This window comes from Corvus moneduloides, chromosome 5 (assembly GCF_009650955.1).
Source record: "Corvus moneduloides isolate bCorMon1 chromosome 5, bCorMon1.pri, whole genome shotgun sequence".
Lineage (NCBI taxonomy): Eukaryota > Metazoa > Chordata > Aves > Passeriformes > Corvidae > Corvus > Corvus moneduloides.
Genome location: NC_045480.1, coordinates 14,869,494 through 14,897,167, shown reverse-complemented (window position 1 = coordinate 14,897,167; position 27,674 = coordinate 14,869,494). Strand labels below are relative to the sequence as shown.

The 27,674-nt window shown below is 41.1% G+C and overlaps 1 long non-coding RNA gene across 2 annotated transcripts in view; it reads left to right on the top strand.

Annotated features, from left to right (window-relative positions):
• LOC116444685 overlaps positions 1–27,674 on the top strand; it is a 143,523-nt gene that overhangs the window by 33,434 nt on the left and 82,415 nt on the right. The window contains exon 5 of one of the 2 annotated variants that reach the window (XR_004240443.1): positions 447–4,648. The exons of the other annotated variant lie outside the window; for it this stretch is intronic. This is a non-coding gene — a long non-coding RNA (uncharacterized LOC116444685). The remainder of the gene's footprint in view (positions 1–446; positions 4,649–27,674) is intronic. 2 annotated transcript variants of the gene reach the window in all.

The following is a 27,674-nucleotide window of genomic DNA, read 5'->3' as shown; positions in this document are numbered from 1 at the left end:
TGAATACTGGGTGTGTGCATACATATTATCTTACAATGCTTACTGCTTATGAGGATATAGAAAACAATCTCTTTATTCTCAAGATAAGTTTAAAGTATTAATTATTTTGAATGTTCTTTAAGAAAAGTGGTACTTCCAAAGGACTTAAGTTAGAAAATCAGGAGTTTCTAAAACAACCAACAATTCTTTTTGGGCTTCTTTTTTAGCTAGTTGTGCATACTTAGATGAGTGTAGGATTTACCCTAAAATTGTTAAAACTATGTATGTTTTGAATGATAATTAATTTCTAATATAAATCACAGTATTTACATTCCTGATCCAAAAGACAAAAAGAAGTTACAGAGACAAAGTATTATCCATCTGTAGATATATGCCATAATATAGAAACATAGAAAATGTTTTTTTCCCCAATGCTTGTATTTTTCATGCTTTGTTTTTCTTACTAGAGTGCTTCAGATCAGGATCTTGGTATCTAATTGTGGAACAGCTCCATGAAGAGAGATTCCAAGCAATGCTTCGTAGACTAGCTGAGAGCCTGTGGGGCAGAACGCTCATTTGGATAATGAGATAATATCAACATCAGGTCTTAAATAGGAATCTCCAACATCAGAGTCTTTACCACCACATTCCTTGCTATTAAATTGTTGTGGTCTGTTTGGTGTTTCCTTGAATATATTAAATCTTTTCGTCCTCAAGAACTAGTGTGATCTTGATGATATGATTAATTTGACAGCATTTCCAGATTTCTTAAAAAAAACCCCAAGCCAACTGGATTAGCTCTAGGCTAGTTCAGAAATATATCACACATTGCCATCGTAAATAAATTTGATTTTCAGTACCTATACATGTGTCCTTTGTTCATCATCGTAATTCTGTTACCCAGCTAAAAACTGTGCTTCGCAAAGCATAAAATAGGTTTTAAAAGGATGTAAAAATGAAAAAAAGTTCTTTTAATCTGTTTACTGTTGTTCTTGACCATGCAATTCTATCACGTTTTTAAACTTTAACTTTTATACGTGTGATAGCTTGAAATGTACTTGATTTTTGTTAATGAAAGGTGGAATTTTCTTCTATTCCCTTCTCTCAAGAAATCATGGCTATAAGATACCATGATGACTCATTAGAATATTGAGGTAGTGATATTGCTCAAACAAAGTGGTATAAAATGATGCATAGAGGTCTCTTTATGTTACACTGTCATAATATCATTATTGAAAAATTCTTCAGTGAAATAGATTCAAATGAGTATTTCTTAATAAGAGCCAGTTTTTATATTTTTGAAAATATTTATTTTATTGCAGAAATTGAAGTTTTGACTGTGTTGCAAATTTTGGTATCACCACTTCAGTGTAGACACATATAAGTGATACCCATGAAAAAAGGCAGTCTTAACTCTCCATGTAGTGTTGGGCTCTGAATTGAACGTTACCATTTAGGAATAAGATGTCAGAATTTTAATGAATAGTTCTGATGAAACCACCAATTTAATGCTCAGCAGCAATAAAAATTGAAAATTGAATGTTAGGAATTATTAGAAAAGAAATAGAGAACAAAAGAAACTGCATAAATCTCTACAGAGTTCATGTCCCCTCTTCTTAAAAAAATGTAGTGGAGAACTGGAGACAGTTCAGAGAAAGGAAACAAGAAAAGTATGGAAATGCCTTCACATTTTTTTTTTTAAGTTTTGAAGAAACTTTTTTTAAGTTTTGAAGAAAATAATAGGGAGACTACTGCTTCCTTACCTCTTTCCATCAAGATCTAGGTGTCTATGAGTTCAGCATGTAAGCAGTTCAAAGCTACCTTGTTTTTCCTTATGCAGTGCGTATTTAGGTGTGCAATTTGTTGGTGTATGTTACGTGTGCTGTGAGTTAGCAGTGGCTAAAAAACTACACAAAAAAATCCATGGAAGAAGATCCCATTGAGAAAAATTAAATACAAAGATACTAGTGCTGGCATAGGAGATTCCAAACACATCTTCTGGGAAAGCCATGACTGTGTGTTCTCATACCCTTCCCTAGGGATCTGCTGTTGATTACTGTCAGAGACTGGCTCCTGGGCCAGGTAGACTTTTGCTCTGTGTAGGACCATTCCTACGATGTGTAGCAGCACCAGAAGAATTTATCAGGGGAGGAGCTGGGCTGTTTAGGTAGTTTTACTGAGAGCAGATGGTACTTCTTGAATCTGAAGAGTTTATGACTGTGGGATAAGCTTATGTGTTCACATGTCAATGCTTGATATGAACTAAATCTTAAGAAATCAGGATGAACACAGGATGAGAGGAAGAATCTGTGCTTCTCAGGACTATTGCTGCAGGCTGGCTGAACAGAAAACAGACTGGGGGCATGGGCAAGAAAATGACATTAATAAACCTCTCTGAAGTAGATAACTGCTGGCTTCAAACTCTCTTGTAGCCTGTGGTGAGTGGACATGATTTTAACTCCTTTCTCCTAACTTGATAATCACAGGCTTTGAAAGAGTGCATAAAGAGTAATGTCTTTACCACAGTGACTTGCTATGAAATGTAAACAAATGCTACCTTTTACTTGCTATCTGATAAGGCTGATACAGATAGATGCTTGTTTCTCACACCATCCTTTTTAGGTGGGTGAGAAAGGCCAAAAGCATGGAACCCAGCCATATTGCAGAGCCTCAAGGCTGGTAAATGTGCCTGAGCATGCTATTTATCAGTGTAGGTATAACCAGAGTGCCTTTTTAGTGTCTTTTTAGCCCCTTCTACCCAACTGATAAGAGTGGGATAAAGTATAAGTATAGACTCACTTGTTTTCCAGAAAAGCAATAACTGTGATTCTGGTTCATATTAGAGCAGCTTGAAAAACTGCCCTGCTCTGGCAGCCCTCTGGACTTTATGTCCAAACTTAGATCATATGTGTTCAAGCTTATACCTACATATAACTACACAAACACTTGCTCACTTGAAGTAAACCCCTGGGCTGCTGGGCACAATTATATCAGCATTTGCCTAAGTTCAACATTTATGTTCCTTAAGAAATGCTATTAATTTTTGCTTTTTCTGAAATTTAAACAAAAACCTTGGAATTTCAAAATTTACTGAGAAATGGCATTTGGGAATTGCTTTATTTGAAGTCATCAAAAGAAATCTTTATCAAAGACTTCAATGAAATCAAACCAGTTTGTTTTGCCTTTATTATTTCTACTTTCAAGTGATAACATATTTGAAACATAGTATATAGTGATTTAAGTGATGAGGTCCAACTGAAATTATGTAACTTCTTAGAAGTAGAACCAAATAATTTTCTTTAATTTTTTTGATGAACTCAATACATTTCTACAGATCATTGAGTCAGCACTTGCTAATGAAAAGCAGTTCTTCTGGAACTGCTTCAAACAGTCCTTGCAGGGTATAAGACTTTTAAAATTCCAGACTGTAGATAAAAGCCCTCCTCCTCTTCCTAAAAAAAAAAAAGGAACCCTTTTACTCTAAAAAGCAAAATTACTCAAACTAAATAAATGTTTATGTTTTGTGCCTGAATGTCACACGAGTGCCTGTGAATATAGTCTAACACATTTGACAGTTCTGCTGGTCTGATTTAGTACTTAATTCTGCTTTTATTTTTTTATCCCCCAAATTTCTGCACAATATCTGCTTTCATCCTTACTTATTAATACTGTCTAAAGTCTGTGTTATATTTCATCCCATACAGCAATGCTCATAGGAGCATTTTGAAGTTAAAATAACTTTCCAGCATCGATTTTATACTCTGCTGTATTATAATAACTCTTTCATCTTTGTTTTTAAATGCTATTTTGAAAACCACAGATACTCCAGCTTCATACCTTGCTCACCAAAGGAACAAAGACTGAACACTGCTTGGCTCCAAGTGTCAATCAGGACATAACAAGTTAAACAGCAGTCAACACATTGGCAGATGAGTAACACCGAGTGGTTACTAAGCAGTGCCGAGTGCTGTTTGTCCTACTCTACCTCAGCAGCTTAATGTGTTTACTTATTCATCTGCATCTGTTAGGGTGTAGTCAATGTCAGTTATGGGTAATTCTCCCAGTAGAGGCAAGGTTTTGGGGCTCATCTTACAAAACCATCCAGACCTGGAGGATATTACTGTGATTAAACTAATTGATTTCAATAGGTGCTAATCATGCAGGCTTAGGCAATGCAGGGTGATGAAAAACTTTAGTGTGCCCTGTCCCTTGGACAACAAATGTGTATCACACTTCACCCAAATTCTATCAAGATGAGATTTTTTCCCATCACAATTTGGATATGTGTTTGGTTTTCCTACAGCTGTACCCCATGCTGAGTGGATTCACTTTACCAGTCTCAATTTTCTACTAGGGAATAGCCTGTGGATAAGTTAGGTTTTCGTCAGTGTAAGGAGATGTTACCATTTAACGCCTATTACAGGATATGATTAAGCAAATGGAAATGACCTAACAAGTTGTCCCACGTCTGCTAAAATACTTACTCCAGTGGTAGTATTTACTGTGCCCTGACTAGTCAATCTGGCTGTGGACGTGGCATTTTGCTGTTTCATGCTTGGTCTTTCATTGGGATGGGTCTGAACACAGAGACTCCACTACTCCCCTCTTCGTGCCATCAGCAAGGAGTGGGTGAGCAAAGGATGTGGAAAGCAGCACCATGGAGAGACTGGTAAGGAGCTAGGAATCCCAGCAGCCTGTAAAGGAAGGGACATAGGGAGCGGGGCAGGACAGGAGCCCAGCCCACTTGCTCCATGCACCTGCTGGTGCTCACCTGCTCCATGTTCTCACCCTGTTGTTTTTATTTTTTTCACCTCTGAAAGACATTGTGAGCATCCCCAGGACCATCTCATGTGCTTTACTCCCTTCTCATCTCTGTAGAAACAAACCACTTGCAGCTTGTCAGCCTGGGTCCTGTGTCTTATATGTTGACTGTAACTTTTATTTAAATGACTGAGCATGAGTTGGGATTTGCACCTGTGTGTGGGGGAAGAGGGTCCCCAGAGATGCTATATCTTGGGAAAATTCTCAAGAGCATAATGTAGCATTGCTATTCCCTCTCATTTGGAATAGCCTTTATTTCACCACAGCTTTCATTTCAGTCTGTGCTGCCAGATGAAGGATGCAATAAGCCTGATTAAATTTCCATGATTTATATATCTGCAGCACATTGAGTCTATAATTAAGACAATGGGGGACAGAGGCCCCAGCTGTGATGTACAAACAGAGACCTTCACATGTCAGACAAGAGAGAGATGTGTGAGAGAATACAAGTTAAGACTGATACAGTATTGATCAGCATACTGGGTGTTAGCCTGTGTATATTAGTGTCTTCTTACAACTCTTGGAGCCACATCAGAAGAAAAGAGGATTAAGGTGGGTTCTCCAGTAGCTTAAATTTGATTACTTTACTGAATTACAGAGAGATGTTAAACAAGAGTGTGTTGGGAGAAAGCTGATTGAAATATAGGTGCCTGTGGTGGAGGCTGGTATCATGAACCTGGAAAAAGAGAATGGGGCCATGGTGAGCACCTGCAGGTACCTCCATGGAAAACTGGAGGAAGAATCAAGAAGATCCTCTCACTGACCCACTTAGGGAAGAGGAAATGACCAAGCCAGGTAAATGAGGGCAGGATTGCATGATGAACAAGAAAGCTAATTGTGTTGAATGCAGCTGACAGATCACAGAGGATGGGGAAATAGCAATGCTCAGTTTTGGCTGAACACAGTTCTGGAGAGAATAATTTGAAAGGGATGAGAGCAGGAAGCTCATCTACATATAACAGATGTGTACCAGATTGCAAGTAAAATACAAGAATATCTGTGAGGTGAATTTGTACACAATGCATTACAACCTCGGGATGAGCAAAAGAAAGAATGTAGGAATATACAAGTCAGTGTGTGGCTACTTTGTAAACTTGTTTTCAGATTGTGTTGTTGTAGGTACCTATCTGACAGCAACTGAAGTATCAAAGCAGCATCAAATGAATATGTTCCAGTCCCACAGTAACAGGCATCTTAGTTTCTACCCCTGCTTGTCATGGGTGGCCATGGCTTTCATGTCAGAAATCCCTTACTCCTGGTCTCTGTTAGCAGTTTTAACAGTGAGACAGATGTGTGATCCTATCCTTGACAGATAGCAAGACCCACAGTAATTGGAAATAAATGGAAAAACCAGAGAGGGTTATAAAAATTAAGTAGGTTTAAGATGAATACTTCTTTTCAGCAGCTGAGGAGGAGCTCAGAGTGACCAGATAGCATCTGCTGAGAAGTAGGAGGATTTCCTCTGGGTTTTAGGAAGGGGAAAATCTACAAAGCAATGGTGAACTGTTGTGTACCCCAGTTCAGTCAGTGAGGGAAAAAACCCTACTATGTTTTCTCTGACATGTCTTGGGATACAAATGGACAGGCAGTTTGGCCATAAACGACTCCATGGCTGGTGCCAAGCACGGCTGTTTTACATCTTTTGGGGGTGAATAACCCAGTTGCATTTGTGTGCCTGGCAGGCTTCTCCTGAAGGGTGCAGGGCAGGTGTATCCCTTCCCATGGCCAGGCTTATGACACCAGGTGTACTATGCAGCCCTAAAGGTCGATGGTGGGGTAAGTGGCAGCTATCCTAGGTGTCAGGAGGTCCACAGGGGTAAATAGGAATCAATCACAGCGTTGTAGCAAGGTTTGGGTCACACAACACCTCCTGTGACATGGATGCCTTTCATGCTGATGCTCAGTAACCCCAGCTCAGATGTCCCCAGTGCATCTGTGATGACAGCAGCATCCTAGATTAGCCCAACTAATTCGGGCTTTTCTGTTCTGGGGTATTTCTCCTTTTTGCCCCAGGCATGCTGATAACAGGAGCTGGGAACACCTCTGCTATTGGTCCCCTGTCCTCCTGGCCTGCCTCTGCCCCAACTGGAGGAGTGGGTGAGCACGGCTTTTAGGATGCTGACAGGCCAAGCACCTTTGTGTAAGGCTTTCAGAGGTGCTGCTGGAAACAAGATGATGAAGGGGACGAAAGGGCAGCAGGGACATCACCCCTGCCATCTCCCTGGGGCCAGGCTATGCAGCAGCTGAGGTGTTACTGGGGTCAATGGCAGTGGCAGAGAGATCACGGCCGTTTTCCCCTCCTGTTGAGTGGCGCATGGTAAGAGCAATGAGTTCCCTCCCCACCTCTCTGCTGCGAGCAGCACGGACACCCTTTTCTGCAGCTCGGCGTTCCTTGTTCATTACCATCTCCTTACCTCCACACCTGTTTGATATTATATATTCAGTTTGGAAATACTGTCCTTTTTGTCCCGTTTACACCATCTGTTGACACAATCCCGTGTGTGTCTGGGTAAGATCCAGCTGGCACACGCAGGAGGTGAACACATTCACATCTCCCGAACTTGCTGATTCAGGGAGGGGAGGCGGGGGGACGCACACGCTCCAAAGCCCCACACCCCGATAGCGCCGCAGCTGAGAAGCCTATCATTGCCCTCTGTGATAGTGCCAGGCGTTATCAATGCACAGCCATCCTTTCACCCCCGCCTGCCCTCCCCGCGCCCCCGACGTGCCTGTTGTAATCAGGGGAACAATGGCAGAGGCAGAGTACCCGGCACAAAGACAACAGCTGCACTCCCGGGTCAGGCTTTGCAGCCTCCCCGCACAATGGCGATGTGTGTAACCCCATCCCACTGCCCGCCTTGGAATAATTTATTTATAGATGCAATATCTCTTTCACTGGCCTATTTAAGAATGTCTTCTCATAAATGCATGGAAATTGAAATTATTCTCTGCTTTCCCCACAAAAGATTAAGGTATCTGTTCTGTACAGATAAATAGCACAATTTTGGAGGGGAAGAGCGAGAAATGTTGTTGGAATATATGCAATAAAGGATGAGGAGAAGTTGATTAATTGTGATGTGTGCATAATTTAAAATGAAATATATTTCATTATTAGTGTCTTTGCAATAACAGGCACACGTTCAAAAATAGGAAAGAAATATTGAAGCAAGGCAAAAAAGCCCTCCTAGGCAATGAATGCTAGTCTTTCCCTGCAAGAGATGACTGGTTGCCTCTTTGGTAATAAAACCTCTTTCACCCTCACAGACTGTGAACATGAGCATCTGCTTAGGACAGAGAATTTTCTACCATCCAGGAGACAGTGAATCATCTCTCACATGAAAATATGGTTGGTTCAGCACACTGCTTGCTTCTCTTAAATACAGCATGTGCACCTTACATATCATCTAAACGTGTAGCATGACACAAGATCAGAAATAAGGACAATCTCTGAGATCTCTAAAAAGAACTAAAACCAGTAAAAAGTTTATTCTGATAACTTCCTATAGTCAATAGTTTCAATACCCTCCCTATTTTTAATGGCATCTCTTTAATTTTTTTTTTCTCTTTATTTTCACTACAACTAAGTTTAATTTTGTCTAAATCCTGATCTCTGAATGCAAACAAGTAGCAGCTTAGCACTTTTCTGTGTTAAAGGAGTTGCTTTAGGGATCAGGAACTTGGAGCGCTTCATCCATGCATGTTTTGTGTGTATATGAACATATCTGTGTAAGGAAAGCATGACAAGATAGTCTCCAAATAGGAAAAAACTCTGGTGCTGCTAAACACTCTCCAGACCCCTCCATCAGATTTAAAAACCAACTAAAAGCTCCTTGTGATATGAAACACACTTTATTGGTCACTCTGGAAGGAATTTTTTTTAAAATGAAAAACACCATATGTAACATTATCACTTGTTCTGTATAAAGTGTGCTGGAAAAATGCATGGCCTCTTTATATCATCCTCTCTTCCATCTCCTGCAGTCCACAGGAAAAGCCTCCTGACTGGCAGCTGTTTGACTGCCCTATTATCTGAGCCTGAGTCCAGTCTGGCTAATTACAGTCACTGATTACTAAACACTGAGCAGCACTGTCACCTGCCTTAGCCTGACAGGATTATACCATCTGTGCCACATGGCCAGGGTATGGAAAGCTGGTGAAAGGTCACAAAAAGGGGCAAATAACCCTTAATGGGAGGTAAATGTATGTTTACAGACGTGACAGCTGACTGTCATTAGGGTATATATACGTATTCACAGCTGAAGATACTTCTCAAGGAAGAATAAGGGGCATACGAAGTGTGGCTTTGTCAGACAGTTGAGTTTTTTTCTGCCCCAAAAATAGGTGTTATTTACTGGGAAGAGACTAAATACACTTCTGTCAGACACAGTGGAGTATCACAGGACCAAATGTTTTCTCTCCTTACCTCCCCAGACTTTGTCTGCCCAGAAGCAGCAGTTTAGAAAACCTGATCTAGTGAAGCTGGTGCAAGCCTTTTTGCAGGTGAACTGTCTGCTTTAAAGGAGCTCATTGGATCTGCTCGATTTGTATTTGCAAAGGCACCAAAATTAACCCCACTGGGCAATGAAGACTGGGCTACTCTCAGGGAGCAGTGCAGGAGCCATAAGCAGAGGGTTCCCCCTCTCCAATACCCTACTCCAGTCCTTGTCTTGCCTCCTCATACCTGCAGTGCCTGCATGAACACTGCTCCTTCCTGCACCTCGTCTCTCACCACTGCCTACACACTTGTACCTGCCCTCTGCTCTGCCCAAGCCTCTCTTATGGCTGTTGCTTTTCTTCCCCTGCATGCTAGAAAGTCTTCTTTTTTTTCCCACGTACATGTGACAATGCACCCTTTTCACAGAAAGCTTCATGTATTACCTCTTCCTTGTTTTATGTCTCTGTGAATTTAGGTTACGACTCTCCAAAGGGTATTTGGCAACTTTTTTCTATGTATCTGGGCTGAGCCCTCCTGGGGTCAGCGAGACATAGTGTTTATTTACTGCCTCGCTGGATCATTCCAGCTCAAATCTGATCCCTCCTACACCTTGGAGGTTATCTAAGTTATCCTGAAATCACCATTATTTGTTGGCTTGGAAATTTTTTCTTGCTTACACCAGTCTCTGGAGCATTTTGCAGGCAATATACTCCCAAGAGCATCCATAAAGTGGCCTAAATCTGACAGTATATGCCTCTGGGTCCCCTCAGCTTGTCCAGGACTGTTATCTGTGGAGAGGATTGTGGTGCAAAGTCTGACATGGTCTCAGGGTTGTCAGTCTTCTGTTATCAGCTGCTCAGTGACTTCCACTATAACCTGCTGTGGCCACTCCCCCAGGTTTGGGGACTGGTGGCAGTGGGTAGGGAGCATCCTCCTCCTCACTGTATTCTGCTTGAAATATGCATATTTTTTAGCCAGAAAAACAAGCAGTCTGTGCAACTGGAAGCAATTTATTTCAGCTAAGTCATGGTGTCACACGCTTACTACCTTGCTTTTATTCTCCTTGGGTTTCTTGCCTAGGCATTCTCTTTTGCTGTCAAATTTGGATTATGTTTCCCCAGTTGCGTTCAATTCGTCTGGTCATTATTTACCAAGTATTTTAGTATGTGATTCTAAGATAGATGTTCAATGAAAAAAGATGACTCCAAATGGCCTTGCATACATCAATTCACACCTTAAAGAAAAACACATGAATCCCCAAAAGGTGCATATATAAGTCATAACTGAAGCAGTCTTACCTTTAATGGAGTGTAATCTTTTCAGAAATCAAAATATAATTTATTTCATGTCAAATAGGTGACCAACATTTGACAGCCATGGAGTACAGGAATTTTTCAAAAGATATCAAATCAGGATGTCTAATGTTCCGAGCTTTCATAGCTGATCTCTGTGGTTTTCTAATAGTTGCTCTGTTTTGGTCTTTTTTTCTGGTGAGTTGTTTAAAATTGATCTCAGAAGCAGACACGTTCAAAAACCAACTTCATATACGCCTGTGTGTACAAGTGTATGTATACTAGGCTGCCAGTGGAGTCAGCCACCGACACTTTGTGGGTGGCATCACCACCCAGGCTGGGACTGGGATACTGGAGCAGAGGTATGCAGTGATGATCCAGAGGACTGGGAGGAGAGGAGCGAAATGAAATTCAGTAGTACAAAATGCATGCATTTTTTCAACCAATGCTGTGACTTTCTGTTGGAAACTGAAAAGGAGCACAATTGGCATGTGATGGTAGACTTCAGTCATTGGGGTGCTACTGATGAGCTGTAGCTGTGGAAATCTCAGGTTGATTCTGAGACACATCATTTCCAGGGCAGATAGAGAAATACTGTTAACTCATTTGGTTACCAGCAGTTACCCTTTTGCCTCTTGACCCTCCTCTGGGTGAATACAGGCAGGCCTGGTGCTGCCTATGAGCCTGGTCAGCCATGCCCAGAGCAGATAAGTACGAGCTGAAGTAGGTGTGGAAAGCAGTTCTTAGGATCAACAGGGGACCTGGCAGCTTAATTTGAGAGAGACACCTTAGGGAGTGTAGCTCATTTAGCTCCTCAAGACAAATGCCGAGAGAGAAAAAGATGTGATTGCTCACTCTAAATTTATCAGTAGTGGCAAATGCCAGGGAGGGAGAGGAACTATTTAAGGTGAAGGACAATGTTGGCCTAAGAACAAATGAGTGCAATCTGGCTATGAATAAATTTAGGCTGAAAATTAGAAAATGGTTTCTAACTACCAGAGGAGTGAGTTCTCAGCTTTTTAATAGGAATTCAAGGAAACCCAATTCCTATTCGGTCCAATTTGATAATAGTATTAAAAAGCTGCCTGTGATAGGAGGGAACTAGTCTATGGTTTAGAAGGTCTCCTCCATCTCTGAGCACTGATAGATACAGGTTGACTCGACTGGAATTATATTAAGAATTTTTAAAAGGACTGAAATTGTCAAGAGAGTGTTACAAATTTTTGATTCTTTGGACTGTAATGTCTCCTCTGCATTTCTCTGCCTTTTCTACACACCTGTGAGGATAATTCCACCCCCCTCCTCCCCATTTAATCACACTGGGGTATTATGAAAACACCCTCACTGTGGTATTATGAAAATATAGTATTTACTGTTTGTGTAGCACTCAGGAGTGCTGTGAGGATGAGTACCAAAGGAAAAAAAGCTGCGCTGAAATTAATAATTTTGGCTACACAGCTAGGTTTGAATTACATCTAGTAAATCATGCCTAGGGCAACACACTGAGTGAGAAGAAAATAAAATATTGAATAGTTGCTCATTAAGTGAACACCAGCTATTCCATGAACTGAATGAGGCAGGGTCCCAAGGAAAATACAGTATGTGATTTTGTAATTGAAGATTAGAAGAGGGCTGAATTAAGGTTGCACAAGATTTTCCTTATGACTTTCCAACATCAAAGACCTGGACAACCAGGGGATCAGGCCCAGCTGCATGCGTTAATGAAAGGCAGGTCCTGCTGGACCAACCTGATCTTCTTCTACGACAAGGGGACCTACTTAGACACTGAAGTGCTGGAGCAAGTCCAGTGAAGGGCAATGGAGCTGGTGAAGGGTCTGGAGCACAAGTCCTATGAGGAGCAGCTGAGGCATCTGGTGTTGTTTAATCTGGAGAAAAGGAGGCTTGGGGGGGACCTTATTGCTCGCTACAGCTGCCTGAGAAGAAGTGGTAGTGAGGTGGGAGTTGACTTCTTCTCTCAGGTAAAAAGTGATAGGCCCTCAAGCTGAACAACAGGAGCACCTGATTGGATATTTGGAGAAATGTCTTCACTGAAAGGGTTGTCAAGCATTGGAACAGACTGCCCAGGGAAGTGGTGGAGTCACCATCCTGGAAGTATTTGAAAGAGATGCAGCTGTGATGCTTAGGGACACGGTTTAATGGAGGACTTGGCAGTGCTGGGTTAACAGTTGGACTCGAGGATCTTAGAGGTCCTTTTCAACTTCAATAACTCTATGATTCTATGAATAGCCACCCACCCTCCCATCTCGCCAGCCTGCATGCAGGGAGATGCTCTGGAGTGCACTGTGTGAATACCCCCCACAGTACTCTGCCCTTGGCACAGGCAGCTGGAGAAGAATGGGAGGGTTGCACCAGCTCACCCACAATCAGCTTCTCAGAGCCAGGGAGAGAATAGTGTTCTGTCTTGTGGAGAAATTGGGAATTTATTTCATCCCAGCTTGGAACTCATCCCGTCTCTAGAAATTCTGTATAAATGCAAGTTGGAGGAGTGATTAAAATGTTGACTGTTGAGCCAAGAAGATTGGGTAGCCCAGGCAAACTACCTTCCTGTGAATTTTGACGTGTAGGTGGCTTTGAATGTGAAGCTCAGGCTTTGTGTGTCATTTCAAGACTAGCACACAGACTGCCAAGGAGGAGCGGGTACAGTCCCAAGAACCCACATCCATTTCAAACCTTGTACTTTCCTTGAAAGCAAGAGCTTGGAACAAAGGTTGGAGATATCAGTGAGGCAGCAAACATTCTGTCATTATTTTTCAAAAAATTGCAGCACTGTGGGTCATACTCTGAAATACCTGTCAACAGACCATCATGGTTAAGGTGAGCTATGGCTGTGGCAGGAAGAGCTGCCACTGAACAGGTGGCTGGCAGTAACTCTCCCCTGGGCACACAACACCTGATACCAGTACATATGGCTTTATTCTAGTTGGAGTGTCTGGTATGCCACCATCAAATGCTGAAACAAAATCTTGCTATTTTAAAAATAGCTTTGATATAAAGGTCAAACTTCTAATGTGAAGTTTGAGCGCCTCTGTTTCTTGGCACTCGATGTCTTCCTCAGCTGAGGACGGCTTCCCAGAGTGGGGATGCTCACCTCTTCCTGGACACCCTGCATTGTCAAAATCAGCACTAACGAAGCAAGTTCTGAAAATCATGACTCAAACTCCTCAAAAGTTATCCAGGAAGCATATAGTTCTCAGCCTTGGGAAATAATATTATTTATAGGCTCGCCCAGAATACTTGGCTGGATATTTTCTGTGCGAACTGATGCAAAGGAGACTGGTGTGACTGTATATACTATACAAGGCAGACACACCCCATATTTAAAATATTCCTGGTTTACTGTAGTCAACCATATTTTCATGTTTGTTTGTCATAGCATGCATGTCTGTAATTATGTGCTGATGGCACATTCTTACTAACTGAAAATATTATCAAAAAATACAGAGCTATCTCTAGATGCAGACCTTGTTTGTGAGAGCAATGTTTGCTATTGAATCACAAACCACAGAAAGCAGTGATTTGCACAAGAACATCTAATGCATAAGAAGTGTGCTGAACACTACTTCTGCACAGGAAGAGGGAAGGAAGAAAAACATATTCATCTCAGTAGTGGTTAAACGATAGTGCAAACCAGTAATTATGTGCAAATTATGACCTTGCCCCCTTACAGTCAGCTCCTCAGTAAACATGACTGCTTTTAATTTCCACGCCCTCAGCAATAAACATCACTGTTTTCAGACTAAGTTCAATGCTTTTATTCAGATGGTTTTTTTAAATAAAAATATGTGGTTTTATACTCCAAACCTTAAATGAAATGCTGGGCTTTTTAATATTTAAGGGATTAATATTTAAATATAAAACTGGTGGCAAAAATATTAGCTTTTATAAATTTTGCTCTTTTCTTTTAAGCTTTTCTATCATTAAAAGGCATTACATACAAGTTTAGAGTTTAGGGGTTCTTTAAACATACATATTTTTCATTTTCTTTTGACATTCTGTAGTGTTTCCAAAGCTGAAGAACTGTTGAAAAGTTGTAGAAAATATTGTGATGAAAGAAATAGATGTAACGTACATGGAAATAAAATAAAAAATACAGAAAGAATGTGGGAGAAAATTGTGAAAGAAGCACATAAAATTACATTTTAAGAAACACAGGTTAAAAATACATTTTAAAAAGTAATGAAGAATCTCACTGAACTGGAAGTGACTTAATTAGTGGAACTAATTTTCTTTTTTTAATATTTCTAATTTTTCTATTTCTTTAAACAATAAGAGGCAAATAAGAACTGAACGCCAGAGCTTACATATTATCATGCATTTCAGAGTGACAAACTGTAGCTACACGCAATTATGTGCTATCAGTTGCTGAAGTGAAATTCATTATTTCCTACCTTAAGCTGTCCTATAAATTTGCTCTGCACTGTTAAGCAGATATCAAGTTCCGCCTAGAGATAGAAACACTGCTGATGAGAAAAGGGGATCTTAATAGCTACGTTTGTTGATGCTTGTATTAAACTCAAGAAACATTTTGAAGAAAAGACAGAAATCATTCTTCCATGAACAGTCACATTGCATTTTCTCAGCATTTCCCCTCTAATGTTCTCACGAAGCAGAGAGACGGGGTCATGGTTTCAGTTGCCTGGCTTGGGTTAATGCAGAGCATATTTTGATGCAGAATTGCCTAGAGCAAATCCCCTTGCACTGGACGAGCCTAAGGGGCATTGTGATAACTCGGGTAACCCCGTGCTTCAGTGGCTTTACCTGCATCGTGCTCTCCTGAGGTTTCTAGTGGCACATCCTCTGATGGCTGGAGCAGTTTCTACCTGACCCACTACGTTAATTCTTCCCAGGAAACTTCTCTGGGATCTCTCTGTGGGCTTGGCATGTGCAATGGCAGCACAGGGATGTGCCAGAGGATACACTGACACATTCCCGTGGAGCTACTCCCTATCCACGCCAGTGCTGACTACAGGTCAGTGCATTGTAACCCCCTTTTTGAGAAACAACGTGAGTCAACAGCTCCACCACAGCAGGGTTGGAGGCTTTTGTGGGTAGATGGGATTTAAATAATTGGCAGGGGCAGGAATGAAACCTGACTTAACTTGATTAAAGAGAATTCCTAGCTCAACTCTGTGCATGTGAAATGCTGCTCACTGCTGTTTTGTCTGCTAAAATCAGAAACAGGTTTACTCCTGTGACCTACCTGGAGTTCGGACACACTTTTTCCCATTAAGACACACCTTTAAATGCTTTGCAAATATCAGCAAATTCAGTTGCACAATGGGAGTTTCTGCTGGCAGACAGACTGCATCTTCAATTTTTGGATGAGGAAATAAGGCAGGATTGGTGACTGGCTCCAGGCCACATCCCCTGTCTGTGTGCCACTGGGAAGCACTGTAGAAAGACATCCAGGCTAGCATGGATTTATATCAGAATGGGGCTCCACCCTGGCTAATTAGTCTGCTGCTGGGGAGCAAGGTCTTTCCAGCAGGGCAGAGAGCTCTGCTAATGCAATCCTGCCTCCAGATGCTTCATGTGGGGATCCCATGGCTGGTCTGCAAAATGCTTCTCCAGCTCCAAGGACTTCATGAAGAATGAAGTGTGTTTTGTGGCTCGAGGACAGCATTTATGAGAACAAGTCTCTTGCAGCTGTACTGAGAGCTGAGAGCTCAGAACTCCTTTATTTTTTTTTTCCTTTTAATTTATTTATCCAATATTTATATATTTATAATTGATCAACAACAACAAAAACACAGAGATTAAATAAAAGTATCCAATCCCTAAAAATATGCAACTGTAGTTCATGACAGTGTAGTTCCAACAGGGAAGTCAGGAACTTGCTGTGACTCAAGTGGCTGATTGTAAACTACAGCATAGAGAGGGAGTGCCTGACTCAGCAGATGCCAGAGCCTTCAAGGGATTAGAGATGTTGCCAAGGAGCTCCACCCTTTTTTTGGTCTTTAAGTGCGTCTTAAGTTTCTTATTCTTGCATTACATTATATATGAGAAGCATGTATGCTATTGAATTGGCACATCCCAGAATAGGGAGCACTTAAATTGTCAGATTTTCCCAAAGGATTACAATTTGTTTTGATCTGCATATGCAACGCCATTTCATCACTGCAGAATCTCTTCTCTATAGTTAATATCCCCCACCCCCTCCCCAGATTATTAACACAGTAGATACAAACATTATCAGAATAGGTACTCTAAATAAAAAACCAACCTAAGTCTTCATTAAAAAAATATTTACAAGCTGAGCACACTTGCACACCTCTTGGACCACAATTTCCAGTTCCCTTGCACACCTCCAGAGCTGGTGTATCACTGTGGTTCCTTTGGGAAAATGCTCCAGGGAGCCTTCTCCATTGCAAGATGAATTGCTTTCTAGGGGGCTAGACTGTTCCCCATGCCAGTGCCAACCCATTTCATAACTTCTGCCTCTGTGTAACCTTTTAAACTGAAAAGGTAAAAATGCAGGGAGTTGGTCTATGCTTAAAGAGTTTTGCTGGCATGGCAGAAGTATAATTACAACAGCAAAATCCCTACTGTGAGTTCAGTCCTACCATCAAAAGGCCTTTTGTTGTTATAATGTAATCTGTTCAGCAAAGTGGTTAATTCCTACAGCGAAACAACTTTTTTTTTTGCTGGTATAAGCTGTTTCTCTGCGCAGGTGTGTTGGCTGTGGCAGGGCCAGTGCTGTACCTCCATTGGGTGCCAATGTGCCCAGAGGATGAGCTACCATTTTCCACCTCCCAGGGGCTGAGGCACTTGATGCTTCAATGGGATTAGAAGGCATGTGATGAGTGTTGGGTCAAAAAGGGAATTTCAATCCACCTTTCAGTCTGGTTCCTTTGCATAAGCCCTTTATATTTCTAAAATCTGTGTCTTTACTCTGCAGATTTGTTGGCCGGGGCTGAGCTGGGTTGCCTGCATAAACCCAGCACCATTTCTGACACTGAAGGAATTTTTGGACTGATACTGAGAAAAGCAATGATTTTTTTCCACAGGACTGTGAACTAAACCCTCAGGTTTAATGTCCTCTGCTCTCAGCCCATCACTTTTGTAGGCAAAATTGTTTGAATCCAGCTGGGGCTTTCCATATACATAAATATACAGAATGTCACCTGCCAGTCTGTGGTGACTTGGTGACAGCTGATGCAAGGTGCCACCAGAGAAATGCAGATGCTCAAAGTGGGGTTTCCAACACTTACACTGTCCCCACCCCTCAGTCTCTTCCCTGCTGTTTTTTTTGTGGGGAGAGTGCACAAGGTTGCACTTCGCGATCAGAAGTGGGATTTAAATGCCCTTCCTGTCACTCTGTCCTCTCCAGGGGTGAGAACTGGGGCTGGGTGGTTCACATGGGCAGTGGTGGATCAGGCCGTGGATAACATCTCTCTGATCCTATCCCCTCCCCCATGAGGAAAGGCACAACCATATAAGATTGATGGCTTTTTCATAAATATATGTGGCATGTTTGTTTTTACCCACATTTTTTCAGTTTTTTATTTTAGTCTAATTTCAATATTCTGTGGGATTGGTACCAGAATTAATAAAATGCATGCAATAAGCATTAATATTCTCTTAGCCAGCACAACCATTAACTGCTTTGGTGTTTTTTTTAGTACTTGAGAAACAAATGCTACAACCTGTTTTATTCAAACCTCCTGGCCCTCCCATGGCAGATCACTGGAGCCATTTTCAGGGTATCACATGCCAAAAAAAAGCAGGGACAATCTGGAAGGAACAGGTGTATTGGCTCTGTTACTGCTTGAAGGAGTAAACACCTAATTTGCTGCTCCCACAAAGGAGGTAAACATTTAGCTCACAAAAAGTTTCCTTGCTTCTGAGAAAGTCCCACTGGTGTCGACCTAAATAAATTCCAGTAGTCAAATCTTTTTGTTTCTGTGAAAAGTTTCCTCCCCTCTATGGCACACTTTTGCATTGCAAACTACTTGTAAAGAGAAAATGTTTTTTTGCAAGCAGGTTGGACCATCTTTACTCTCTAGGGTGGTTATTGGCTGGCAGGAGCTGTGCTGAGGTACAGCAGTTTGGGCTGACCTATCTTCTTGCTGCTGTGTGCTTCAGGCTTGCTGTTCTCATCATTGGCTTTCCAGGAGACATACTTCAGTCCAAAACTCTTCTCAGGATAAGGGAAGATAAATAGAATAGAAAGTAAATTTGCTGCTGATGAAAAAGGAGTATTTGAAGAGGTATCTTTTGAAGAATCTGGGATATACAACATTTTGGAAAACCTACCAGGCTTGGTGGAGATTTATGCAAGGCCAGTGCGTGAATCTGCATGTGCTCCGTGTGCATCTGGTGAGGCACCTGAACTGAGCCCGGAGGGTCCATCCTGCCTACCTCACATCGCCTACCCATTAACTTCAGACTCTCAGAGTGGAAGCAGCTGCTTAGGAAGAGTGAAGAAGAGACAGGATTTGGATCTGGGGACGTGAACACTATGTCAGAACAAAACCAACAAAAAGAGCACTATCAGTAAATTGCTCTTTTGCTTTACTTGTTGAATGCAACAAACCTGACCATCTTCATCCTGGTAACTCTTTGTCTTTCTTAGATTGCCTAATCTCCAAAAGGGCTTCATTCATATGTTTACGATACCATGGTACCTCAGAGTTAACCATCTTCATGTCTTCAAATAGATGTTTTGCTTCTTTTCAGATTATGAGATTATTTCTTTGATCTGAAAATGGGCAAGAGTCTACAGGGTTGTACCTCAGCAGTAGCTTTCAAATCAGAGTTCTCATGAATCTGACTTGCAGCAGTTGTTTTGGTTTTTTTAATCTGATTGATATCTAGCTCTTGTCTATCCTACACAACGTATTTCTAATACTTTAGAGTGTATCTGCAACAATTGAGTCTTCTGAGGTTTGCATTCAGTTTGCAAATTGTACATCTGAAGCTGAAAAAATAAGCTCCGTAGTTTCTGTGGTAAAATGAGGTTTGCCAGGCCCCTTCAGAAGCGGCAGCAGTTTTGTGGTTTGTTTCAGTTAACATGGGCTGCAGGGAGCTTGTGAACCTTTTGGTGCCCTCACTGTGACACAGCTGCCTTTCCTAGATGAGTGGATGGGTGCAAGGGTTTTGGGGGGTTTTTTTTGTGGTTTTTTTTTTGTTTTGTTTTTTTTAAATAACACCTGCAGAGAGTGGAAAGCTCTCTGGTTTCTAGTTTTGGGCCACATGATTGTAAACAACTGTGCCCAATACCATCCTTCAGGACATCTGTGAATGACTGTTTTCCACCCACTGTTCAAGTCACTCATTTTGAGAGCTCTGTATTTTGTTGTTCAAACTCTTAAAAGGTATTTTGTTATGTCCACAGCACGCTTTTCACAAGCTTGTTGCTTTAGACAGTCGAATTATGGATGGTGATTTTTTCATAGTCCAGGATCTCAAGGTGTTCTTGTGCTTGTCTGATCCATGTTGGAGAAGGTGTGTTACAGATGGCTGGAGCATTGATGTGGTCAGTCTGTGTATTTTTTTTTTTTCTCTCCAAGCGATGATACTTTCTTTTAAATTACCTTTTTTTAGCTTAGCCTAGCACTTTCCAATGCTGCTTAGACTCTCTTAGCTTGCCTCTCTTCCTGAAATCATGCATCTCCTTATATCTTCCAAATCGTGCATTTTTCAAGTGAAATACTTGTTTGCCAAGTAAGAATTTGCAGAGACAGGGTCTCCCTATGGGAGTGTTGAACATGTACAATTGTCAGTAGGTTTTCCAAGGGAGCACCTGCCAGAGCCCCTGCTGCTGCTCTACTACATGAGACAGACTGGGTGCCTGGGACCAGACCTCTCTCCAGAATGGTGTTCTCTGTAGGTGGGATGGATTTACTTTTTAAAAATTATATATTTACTTCAAAGCAGGTATTCAATTTCTCTTGCAGTGACCCCAAAAGGAAAGCTTGTATCTTTCACTTGCCTTCATTTATTTAGCACCTACTTCTGCTTTGGACCTGGAAGAAGAGAGAAGCCACCCAAAGGTGAAATTGCTGTCTGACTGCTCTTCCAGTTCTGTCGAGAACTGAAGTCCTTGTCCTGGGAAGATACTTTTGATCTCCTTCTCATCAGTTCTTCACTGAACTTATGGTCCCTCTGCTTTTTATCCCACTGATGTTTCCTTTTCCTTTCAAAAATGGTTATTTATCTGTACCTTTATCTGCATAGTCCTTTACTGAGGAACAGTTACTCTCTGTTAGACAATAGTCTTCTAATATTTCTGTCATTTCCCTTAAAATAGTTGAGCTTTTTTCATTTTCCAAAATATTAAATGGCACAAAGCTATGACCTAATCCCAGAGAAAACTCACTAGAAACATTGCTTTCTCTCTGTTTCCATATAAATTTTAATACTATCAAAGAATTAACTTCCTTTCTCATTTAATCACGTGAACCTGGATTTGACTTCCCTCTTGCTTCTTATGTGACTCAGTGCTTAATATATCAGAGAAATTCAGGATTATTTTTTCAATGGTGGAGCCTTTATCAACAAAACTTCCAATTTTTGAAAGTTATCAATATTGTTTGTTACTATCTGCTTTTCATAAACCTGTTGCTCTTTATTACCTCTACTATTAGCAGTAAACTCAGGTCTTTTATCTGCTCTTCTGCGGTGCTCCTGTCAGAGCAGGAGGGATATCCCATTTGTTCTTGCAGTTGCTGGGGTAGCATCCAGTTTCTCTGCCAGGTAGCTGCAACTTAATGACTGCTGTACTGAAGACCAATATTAAAGGTCTGATGACCGTCTCCACCGGCTTTTAACACTTTGAGACTACATAGTTAGCTGGACCAGTTTAATTTCCATATGCTTTAACCTTTTGTACCTTGATCTCCTTCTTCTTGAGTATTTCTGCCTCCGCTGCTAACCTTTCTACAGTTCTTATACAGTTAGCTGGTATGTATTTGTTACTCTCAGCTTTCAGTCTTTTAAAATTATTATCCATATTTTTAAGGTTGTTTTGTCTTTTTTTTTTTTTAAGCAGTTGACATGTTAATCACACTATTTTGTTCATTAGGATTGTTTATTATTATATAGATAATATGTATATATATATATTTATATGTAATAAAATATAGTTATTATATTCTTTTTCATCTCATTTCTTGAATATTTCCCAGCTATAATGATTTTTTTGTTTAAATTTCATCTTCCAGGTGATTTTGCGCATAACAATTCCCAGCTTTGTGAACCGGGAACTTCCAAAGAGCCAAGCGTATAATTCTGTTTGCACATAATTACATCTGTTAAATGGCCTAAGCAGAAGTCAATTTCTATTCTCTGATCAGTTTTTCTGTGGCAGACTGAAATGTAAGGCAGAATTCCTTTCATATGGATACAATTTGTTCTGAGATGAAAAGTGACATATAAAATGTCTTAGGGACACTTTGGTGTTGGCAACAAGAGACACCCAGCCCACTTCACTATGCAGTCTATCGGTGCAGATTTTCGTGGTGTCATGGTTTCACCCCAGTCAGCAGCCAAGCCCCACGCAGCCCCTCACTCACTGCATCACCAGGGGGATCTGGGAGAGAATCAGAAGGGTAAAAGCTGGAAAACTCATGGGTTGAGATAAAGACAGTTCAATAGGGAAAGCAAAAGCCACACACACAAGCAAAGCAAAACAAAGAATTAAGTCACTGCTCCCCATGGGCAGGCAGGTGTTCCGTCGTCCCCAGGAGAGCAGGGCCACATCACACATGACAATGACTTGAGAAGACAAATGCCATCACTCCAAAATGTCCCCTTTCCCCCTTCTAATCTCCAGTTTTATACACTGAGCATGATGTCACATGGTCCTGGAACGTCCCTTTGATCACTTTGGGTCACCTTGTCCTGGCTGTGTCTTCTCCCAGCTTTCCCAGGCACCCCCAACTTCCTTGCCAGTGTGGCAGTACCAAAAACCAGAAAAGGCCTTGGCTCTGTGTGAGCCCTGCTCAGCAATAACAAAAACATCTCTACGTTATCAACCCTGTGTTCAGCACAAAATCCAAAACATAACCTCATGCCACCCACCCTGAAGAAAGCTAACTCCAAAGAAGCACATTCAGCTGGGAGATGCTTGAGGAAATGAGCACCCTGCACTCTGTTGTGATTGCCTAGGCTGGACTTTTTGTGCTTGTGCAGTTGGGGCATTCAAGGCACGTGCTTCTCAGCTGTCCATGATCTAGGAATGGAGAATGACAGAGCACCCCTGTCTGAAATTTGTACTCATTGAAAACCTTCCCTAAATTGGAGGTTTACCAGGATGTTCAAGTTCTTACTATCGAGGATTTAGTTACCAGCTTGTAACAAGATAACTAGAATGATTTTGTGCTCCTTTGAGGATCTCAGTCCCTTTTGTCTGTGGCCAATGCTCATTTGACTGGGGTAGAGGCTATTGGTGAACTCTTCTCCAGGTGTCATAGTGATGCACTTCATTTTGTTCCAAACATCTTTATCTTGAGCTGAAAATATCTTTTACTCCTTCTTCAATTTCCACCTTTTGTGTTAGCATCATGTGCTTTGGTTTACTCAACAAGGAACTTGGAAAGTCACTTCTACTGAGATAGTGGTAGCCTGGACTCTGTCAAGCCTTCTCTCTCTTCAAGTAAGATGAAATTCCACAAAACCAGTTATATTTCACTCACTATGTACCTCCTGATTTCTTCAACAAAAAATCAGGAATTGTCCTGTGGATAATAGCCAGCATCCTTACACGCCTTCAATTTAACTTCAGAGTTGATTAATTCGGTATAATTTTAAAACAGCAGGTTTGTGCAGGAAAAGAAAGTAATTGTATAATTAAAAGTTGTATGAAGCACACAAGGAGGCTGAATTAGGATGATGCAGGCAACATCTGTTCCAGTACATTATGATTTTTGAATGCTAAATATATAATGTGCTTATATTGATTTGTGTATACATAATGTATATAGTAAGGGATTCCAAACCTTTCAATTTTATATATCCTTGTAAATTTTCATGCTGAAGTATGCATGTTTTTAGTTAAGCTTTTCCCAGACACTCTCAGAGACCCCTTAGATAAAAAAACCCCAACAAAACAACAGAGATCCTAACAATATGTGGAGTATATGAATTACCAGACAGAAAAACATGACATACAATAAAGACTTATTCAGCTATATTATTCAGTTATTTTCTGAAAATCAGATATAATATCTTTTCCTAAAAATTCTGGAATTTTCTCGTCTTGTTCAGTTTCTTGTTTTGCAGCTGACCTCACAAGTTAAAAATACTTTATCTGTGTTTGCCAATGGAGCATCCTTTGCCAGCTGAGTTGCAGCTGGAGATATGGTCTCTGCTACAGCTTAACTTTGTTGATAAGTTCCTAGTTTTTGAAATGGACTGGGGAATATACTGAGGAAGCAGTGAGTAGACCCCCAGGGCACTCTCCCTTCTGCTTGAGATGGAGCTATCCCATGGCCACGAAGTCGAAGCCTTGGCACAGCCTCCCTATGTAGTTCAATCGCAGTAATTCAGCCTGGAGCTGGAGATTGTATTAGTCACAGTGCATCCTTGTTGGCAGAAAGGGCAGGAGCAAAACCAAGCATATTCCATCACTAATACCAATTTATAATAGCATGAGCTTAGCTGCAAGCAGAGAGAAGGTGGGACAGGTGATGCAGGAGAGTTGAAGCAGTACTGAAACAGGCTTGTGGCTGCTGCTGGTGGAGCCAAAGGCTTGAATTTCTGCATCATGCATGGGGGAGGCAGCAACAAAGTGATTAATTTCTCCTTGGCAGGTGATTAATTCTCTGTGGCTTCCAAGAGAGGCTGCCAAAGCTGGACAGACAACCTGCTAAGGTGCTCAAGTACTCCAAATGTGGAAAGTGGATGAGAAGACAGAAGTTTTTGCTTAAAAAAAATGAAGTCTTTACAGACCACTTGTGGGATAAGCAGAGCTGATGGATGGATGTGGAGCAGGGACCATGGTAATAATGTGCACTTTAAAGGAGTGCCAGGAACTCTTGAATTTTAATCTGAAGGCTGATGCCAAGTCTTTTCCTGATCCTGTGCAAGGTGAAGGCCGCTCCTGTTGAAACTACAGGTAGTTCTTGCATTCATTTCAGCAGGGTCAGGATGTCACTTTTCTTGAAGAAGGAATAACATTGACTGAAGGGAGGAAAGGTGTCTGGGAATAAATTAATTACCTTTTACAGTGATACATATATTATTATCACTGCCAAGCAATCCCTTGCACATAAACTTAAATTTAACATTGTTTTATTTTAGAAAAATAAAATAATAACAATCCTAAACCACTGCCTGATATCACGTGTTGATAGGCTCTGAATGGCCAAATGTTTCAGTGTCGTTATGGCCCATTACATTTCAGTTCACTTTCCATTGTTGCCTGAGCCAGAAAACTCCCAAGTTCTTCACAGTCAAAAAGTGCCTGCACTCAGTGTCAGCAGAGATCCAGTTCCAATACCTGCACCAGTATTAGAAATTTGGGGTTTACCTGTTGACCTGGGAGCAGAGCTGAGGAGGAGAGCAATGGAGAGAGGTGGGGTGAGGGAATGGTTAACTCTCTGCTGGATATTGGCTGGGTTTCTGGGGGTTTTTTTGTGCACACAGGCCAAGGCTCGATTTCTGGCAGTGAGGGAACTGCTGATCACATCCCTGGCTAACAGGGCCCAGAAGTGCCTTGTCACTGCCACAGGGTCATGGGCTTTTCTTGTGACTCTTGCTCATGCGTGTTGCTGGAAAATAAAACTATTCACCATGAATTCAGGAAGCAATGCTAGTTTCAAATAAGAAACAAGCACACGAGACAATAGTTTCCTTGTTGTAGAAGGTGTTGGGATAGGTGTCTTTTTTTCCACACGGGAAGGTTGTTGAAGAAAGCACAGAGATGAATGAGTAAGACATCTCATAGCATGTGGGAGTGAAGGAGTTTCTGTATGTACAAAACCGTGAAACGTTTTGTTTGTTTGTTTGTTTGGTGGGTTTTGTTTTACATAGGTTTGTATCCTTTTAGTGTCACTTTAGCTTTTTGTATTTAGTATGCCCCAGAGTGTTAACCACAGGATTGGACTTGACTCACAACATAAATGTTGTGAAACAGCAAACCTTTAACAAAGCCCCTGGCATCACTGGACATTTGGCTGCGTTTGGGAGGGGTCAGGCTGCTAAGAGATGTGTACCACAGAGCAGCAGGGCACAGTGTTACACATGCAGTTGGACACTGATGGCAATGAGGCAAGGGTTTGGGTACGCTAAATTTCACAAACATTAAATATAATTTAACAAAATCGCAAAACTGATTATCATTGAAAGATGCAACTGTGAAATATTTCAGCATCCTGAAAAGAAGCTTTTTTGAAATTATCATTCATTTAATTTTCACGCAACTTATCCTAGGATTTGTGTTAGACACAATCACAAATAATCAAGAAAGGGCAGATGAAATAACAAGGTGACAGCTTTCCAGATAATACACAGTTGTTAGGATAGAGGAAAACAAAACTTAAATAAAAAAACCCCTTAGTTTTAAATCTATAATGAGGAGGTGTCTTTCAATTATTACAATTCAGACAAAAAACTCCTTGGAAATTTTGTGGATAATTTTCAGATACATCTTGTATTAGTATTCAGAAGAATTATAAAGGTAAGTAGCAGCTTATATATGGTGAGAAAAATAATATAAGACTATAATAATATCGCTATTTAAATTCATGAACCCATCTCATATACTAGAAATAGTTCTGGTTGGTCTAATTAAAAAAAAGATAAAGAAAAATCAAGAAAAAAAATCCAAAACAAACAAACAAACAAAAGACACAACTCAAAACAAAAACTGTAAGACAGTCACAGTAGTTTAGCACTCTTTGGCTTGGAAAAGACAAAGTACCGTGAATGGAATAATGCATTTTTTTATAAAACCTTAGAGATATTAGAAAGAAATTTATGCAGATTGCATGCTGTTCTCTTAGTTTAACAGATTCAGAGTCACCCACACAAATTATTAAATAGAATGCAATATAAACACAAGGAAAATCTGTTCCACACTGTATGTAATTATGTAGAATTGATTGTTACTGAATGATATGGAGATAAAGAATATAAATGGCCTCAACGGTATTAAATGAAAAAGGAAAGGTCAGTCTCTCTGTGGCAAATAAACACATTGCATCCCTCAGGTGCTGAAGTCTAAGTCACAGATGGCTGGGCCGGGGAAGATGGAGAGCCCTTGTGTTCAGTGTATCCCCTGCAAGCATCAGCCGCAACCACGGGGGACAGGAGCGGCCAGTACTGTACACTGTACCCACCTGCCTTGCCCATTCTGGGAGCTGCCACTTCCATATTTCTGTGTCTAGTGTTTTTCATTTTGGAAATTCAGGTTTGCTTACTGATTTGATAAAATCAGATCAGGCTGAATTAGAATTTCCTGTGGGACAAACCATCCTAATTTTGTGTAATTCTTATGTTTGTGACAGGAATCAGTCTAACTTGCACTGAGGAGCAATCCAAGCTGTGTCAAAAAGAAGTCTGTGCTTTCTTAGGGAAGAAGTTTGTCTTTAGAAGTAAATAATTTTCTCTCTGAAGTCAGACAAGGTTATGTGTAATATTTTTGTCCCTATGTGATGTTATTGCTGACCTGAATACAAGCTGCAGGCAGTAATTTGATGCCTGAATATGGGTCTAGCTGTCAAGACCTATGCGGTAAGCAGAGCTTGGCAATACAGAGTCACAGAATAAGCTGAGTTGGAAGGGATCCACGAGGATCATAGAGTCCACCTCCCAGCCATGCACAGCATCATTTCCAAGAGTCACGCCATGTGTCGCAGAGGCATTGTCCAAACACTTGTTGAACTCTGTCAGGTTTGATGCTGTGACCACTTCCCAGGGGAGCCTGTTCCAGTGCCCAACCACCCTCCAGGTGAAGAGCGTTTTTCTAATATCCAGCCTAAACTTCCCCTGACAGAGCTTCAGGCCTTTACCTCAGGACACTGGTCACCAGAGATCAATGCCTGACCCTCCTCTTCCCTCACAAGGAAGCTGTAACTGCAGAGAGGTCTCCCCTCAGTCTCCTCCAGGATGAACAGACCAAGTGACCTCAGCCCCTCCTCATACAGCTTCCGCTCAAGGCCTTTCATCATCTTTGTTAAATA